The following is a 5,518-nucleotide window of genomic DNA, read 5'->3' on the forward strand; positions in this document are numbered from 1 at the left end:
CCAGCACCCAGGGAAGATGAGGCGGGAGGATAGAAAGTTTGAGTACTGCCTGGGCAATTTACCAAGACCTTGTTTCAAAATAAAGGCTGGCTTGGTGACTCATGTTTATAATCCCAGCATTCTGCGAGACTGAGGCAGGAGGATCACAAGCTGAAGCCCAGCCTGGGCAATTTACTGACTAGTGAAACCCTCAAAATTAAAAATTTAAAAAGAGCATTGCTATTACTCAATATAAAGGCCCTATGTTCATCCCCAGGATTGCTAAATAAATAAGTAAAAATTAGAAATAAAAAGGGCTGGGGATATAGCTCAGTAGTAAAGCTCCCCGGAGTTAGCCCCAGTACTGAAAAACAACACATGAACAGAAAAACCCAGAATAACCAAGATAACATAAGGAAAGTTGGCCGGGCGTGGTGGCGCACACGTGTAATCCCAGCACTCAGGAGCTGAGGAGGATCACTGAGTTCGAGACCAGCCTGGGCTACATAGTGAGTTCTAGAGGTCAGTCTCAACTGTCTCATGCGCGCGCACATACACACACACACACACACACACACACACACACACACACACACAAAATGGGCTTTAAGGATACTTAGTGAGTTTGGAGGAAGACTTCCCACGTTATAATCAAGTATCAACCTCATAAAGTTTGCCCTAAGCAACAAAAGTTATAAAATCATGGGTTTGCTGGGAAAGCTTTATGTTTTTATACCAATGGAGATAAATATGTGACGGTTAACAACTTTGCTGCTCCGCCATTAAAACCATCCCAGGCCCCAGGGGTAGTCACGCTACCCAAGGGAGCTCCCAGTGCTGCCTGGGGAGGCAGGATTGTCACTGGGCTGCGGCTGTGGAGGTCCCTAGGGTGAAATAAAGAACCTGACCCATCCTTTTGTAGAATAAGTTTGCAGGCTCACTGACTCCCATCATGGAAAAAGAATTTAAAAAAATAATTTTCAGGACACATCCATAAGAGATTCAAGAAGAATTTATTAGGGAGAGATTTAGGGCACACTCAGGAATGAAGTATGGATGCTCAGAGAAATGAGACACAGTATTTCCTAAACCCAGGAACATTCATGCTTCTCTTGAGGGTTGGAAACCCTGGGAGAAGGTGGCCACCCCCAGGAGGGTGCTAGGCCATTCTACAGGTGTGGGCCCAGTTTTGTGTTGTGTTGTTTTGTTTTAAATTTAAACCTTTGGATGCTCTCAACCTGCTCCTTTATCTTAGGGTCTTTACTTCCACGAGCCAAGGGATGGCCTGCCAGTCTTCCCCAGGGAATCTGGGTGTGGTGGGTCTGGTAGGGAAGGAGCCTCCAAGGTTGTGCTGATATGGATTGCCTTAGGTAACTTCAGCTGAGGCCCAAACCTCGAAATTTTAAAAGTACAAATTTTTAGTTAGGCCTAGAGGCACACATCTGTAATCCCAGCCCTCCAGAGCTGAGGCAGGAGGATTGCCACAAGTTCAAGGCCAGCCTCAACTACATAGTGAGACCCCTTGGGTTATTTAAATAACCAAAAAAAAAAAAAAGTACAGTCTGTAGTTATGGTTTCCTGTCTCCTTTCTACCTACCTTTTATTTGTTCTATCATCTTCAGGATGAGGCCGCTGTTTATCTGTGTCCCAAGCAGGACATGTGCTAGGTGTATTGGTAGACTGAGCCCCAGACCCACCAAATATCTGACCATAACCTTCCTTACTAGCAAGACTTTTGTGGCTCCGTATTCTTTTCTGGATAACAACGCAAAGGCAGATGCCTTCATGTGACCTGTAAGGCCCTTTGGGATCAACCTACTTGGCCTCATCAGCCTGGGGAATACAGTGAGTGAGAAGGTAACAGAAAACATGAAGGACTTCTGTGTGTGTGTGTGTGTGTGTGTGTGTGTGTGTGTGTGTGTGTGTGTTTTCTTTATGTTTTGAGACAGGGTCTCAGTATGTGATAGTTCAGACTGATCTTGAACTCACTGTGTAGCCCAGGCTACATGTTGCCTAGAATTTGTGGCAGTCCTTCTAAGCCTCCCCAAGTGCTGGAATTATAGACGTGTGCCACTATGTCCAGCCTTTGATTTTCTTCTGGAAGATAGTTTTAAATTTATTTCCCTGTCACCTACCCCATCACACATGATCCTCATCTCCCCCAAAATTCCTAAATAATTTTGGTGAGCCAGGGGTGGTGGCACACACCTGTAACCTTGCAATCAAGAGGCTGAGGGAGGAGGATCACTGTGAGTTCAAGGCCAGCCTGGGCTACATAGTGAGTTCAAAGCCAGCCTGAAATACATAGTGAGACCCTGTCTCAAAAAAAACTTTTTTTGGTTAATTTGATATTTGTTATTTACATTATTATATGGGAGCTATGGAATTTCTTTCCCGTACAACTTTATTTTCCCTGGAGTTTCTAATTGTCCTGTTTTGTCACTTGCTCAGTGTTTACATATTCTACACTCTACCTAATTCTAAAACTCTTCTCAAGATGTTGAGGCAAATCAGGTGTTTTGATTGGTGCCTCCAGAAGCAGAGATGTTCATTAAGAATCAATGCCTGTGAAAGAACATGGGCAGAAGCAGGACTGGGCACAAGTCACACTGCAGTGCCGGCCTGGTGAAGCCCACACACCCCCTGCCCACGGGTCCCAAGCCAAGCTGCAATAGCAGGGCCTCTCCCCCTCTTTCTTCTGTGTCCCCGTGGACTGCCCCGCAGACAGATGTGATCTTGGACAAGGCGGCTCTTGGCATCTGAGGCCAACCGGAAGGAGCTGACAGCTGGGGGTGTCTGCTGTCCATACTCCCTCCAGCTGGGCCACCAGCCCTTCCTTGAAAGAGAGTCTGGAAGGCATCTCCATGACTACCTCAGCTCAGCTTCTACTCCTTTGGCCTGGAAGATACTTCCTGGAGTTGTCAGTTCTGCAGTCTGGAGAGCCTGCCCTTTATATCCAGTGAACGGCATTATTCTGGGCAAGGAAAGGTCCAGATTTTGTAGGGTCTAAAACTTATATAACCTGTGGGACTTTTTTTTTTAAGTTCAAAATATGAGTACGAATTTATTTTGTTATAATTAAAAGATGTCTTATTGGTGCATACTTTCTTATTGCAGTACATAATGATTACATTCAAAGTGCAGTTTGTTTAGTTTTTTGTTTTGTGGGGTTTTGTTTTGTTTTAGAGACAAGTTCTTGCTGTGTATTTCAGGCTGGCCTTACACTTATTTTGCAGCCCAGGTGGCCTCAGACTCCTGCCTCAGCTTCCCCGAGTACTGGGATTACAGCTATGTGCCACCACGCCTGGTTCAAACCGTAAAACTGTAATGTGTTTAGATTGATAAGGCGATAGGGGGCTGCAGATGTAGCTCAGCGGTAGAGCTCACGCAGAGCATGTGTGAGGCCCTGGGTTCAATCACTAGCAGCCCAAAACAGTAATAAAGCTGAAATCACTGGAGCTTCAGAAGTCTTGGAAACCAGGATGCCTTCGGAAATCTCTTTGGGCAACCTTAACAGAAATCACCCTGAATGCACCGTAGTTTGTCTGCCTCCAGCTCCTGAACTCTCAGCTGGCACAGTGCAGCACCTGAGGCTGAGGTCCTTCAAGCATCCACTCTGCCTCTGGTGCTGGGACCTGCTTTGCTCACTGTATATCCCAGCACTCTGGAGGCTGAAGCAGGAAGATTGCTGTGAGTTCGAGACCAGCCTGGGCTACATAGTGAGTTCCATGTCAGTCTCAACTACATAGTGAGACTGTCTCAAAAACCAAACCAAACAAAAAAAAGTTTCACTGGGAGAACTGGGCTCTCACTTGTTGTCCCAGCTAATGAGGAGGCTGAGACAGGAGGATGGCAAGTTTGTAAGACACTGATCACCAAAATAAAATTAAAATGGGTGGGGATGTGCTTGACTAGCATGTGTGAGGTCCTAGGTTCAGTCCCCATTAAAGAGGAGGAAATTAACTCTCTGAAGATGTTAGCAGTAGGTCCTTCCTCTTGGTCAGGTTGGGTTTGCTCTGATAAAGATTTTTCTGATCTACCTAGGGAGCAAAACCATGACTGCCAACTTTCTGAGAGCCAAGCTGGGCAGCAGGGCCAGGGGGTGTCCCAGCACCCACACTGTAAATTCATGGCGTCACCTGATGGGAGCACACCCCAGGCCTGAGCTCTGCCTGTCTGCCTTCCCGGAGATCCTGTTTCTTCCTCTCCAGAGAATAAAACTCCAGTCTCTTGCTGGATCCAGGAAGTAGCCCAGGGACCTGACAGTCTTGATCCTTAAAGAGCTTTCAGCCCATCCCTTTATTCGATGTCTTTGTGCCCCATTCAAGGAGGCACTGAGCCTTTGGGGAGCTGGTTCCCTTCTTCCCAGGTTAGGGCCGTTTTCTTGGGTTGCTGTGTGGTTTCCACCCAGCCATCTGTTTTCCAGCTTCCAGGCACTGTGCTGTTGTCTCCTCACTCAGTTGCATTCTCTTAGTGTTATGCCGCTAATAAAATCACTTTACTGGAAAATAAGAACCAAGATCTGTCATGTAAAGATAGAAGATTCCAATGATGAATGTAACTATTATATATCTAAAATGTCTCAATAAAAATATTTTTAAAATGTCTTTACTGAAATTTTAGTAAAGTTTTGGGAGAGAGTAAAATCAAATGCTCAGTCAGTCATAATTTTAGATTCTTACCTATACTGGTCACGATTACAGACCGTGAGAGCCACAGGGAACAAGCATGGGGCCAAGTTGAGAAGGGGCAGCAGGCCTGGGACCCGACAAAGGCCTGTCACTGCTACGTAGAGAAGAGATTATCCAGGCACAGTCAAGAGGTCAGGTGAGTGACCGGGTAGATGGGAAGTGGTGGCCACAGCGGTGGAAGGAGAGACCGGTAACCTGCACAAAGGCAGGCACCATGCCCACTTTGCTCCCTGTGTGTGGATGCAGGGCACCATAGACACTGCACAAAAAATTTGTCAAATGTGTTTCAAAAAAATAAAGGGGTGGAGATACGTCAATGCAAAGGCCCTGTGTTCAATCCCCAGAGTACCAAAAAAAAAGTTTGTTGAATGGACATGGGCACTGAGGAGTCAAGGACACTCATCTAGATGTCTCCTCCTAGTGCCATCCTCGAATGCCAACTAAAAGGGCTATGGAGGGAGCCACAGAGGGCCTGGGGCAAGGGCTGGCCAAGGAGAGCGGGTGACCTTGCATTGTCACAGTCCCCACTCTCTGGCCTGGCTTACCACACTGTCCACTCTGGCGCCTTCAGCCTCCTGTGCCCTGGCAGCTGCCTGTTCCCCCAACTCTCTTCATCCCCTCTGACCCACTTCATCCAGCTCCAAGAGGTCAGGACCCGACAAAGCACTCCTTTTGCGCAGAACTCTCATGGCCAGCAGGGGGCACAGGGTTCACGTCAGCTCCAGCCCAGGATCAGCTTCCTGCCCTTGAGTCCCTAGCACCCAGGACTGGGCCTGGCACAAAGAAAGGGGCTTAATTTTATCTTTCTTTCTTTTTTTTTTTTTTTTTTTTTTTTTTTTTTTTTTTTT

General features: G+C 46.7%; 1 long non-coding RNA gene across 1 annotated transcript in view; it reads left to right on the forward strand.

Moving 5' to 3' along the window:
* The first annotated feature begins 4,702 nt into the window (after nucleotides 1-4,702).
* Nucleotides 4,703-5,518, forward strand: part of LOC104868340 — an 11,437-nt gene continuing 10,621 nt past the window's right edge. The window contains exon 1 of the long non-coding RNA XR_782015.1: nucleotides 4,703-4,806. This is a non-coding gene — a long non-coding RNA (uncharacterized LOC104868340). The remainder of the gene's footprint in view (nucleotides 4,807-5,518) is intronic.

Source organism: Fukomys damarensis, unplaced genomic scaffold (assembly GCF_012274545.1).
Source record: "Fukomys damarensis isolate Sample0158 unplaced genomic scaffold, DMR_v1.0_HiC HiC_scaffold_23, whole genome shotgun sequence".
Classification (NCBI taxonomy): Eukaryota; Metazoa; Chordata; class Mammalia; order Rodentia; family Bathyergidae; genus Fukomys; species Fukomys damarensis.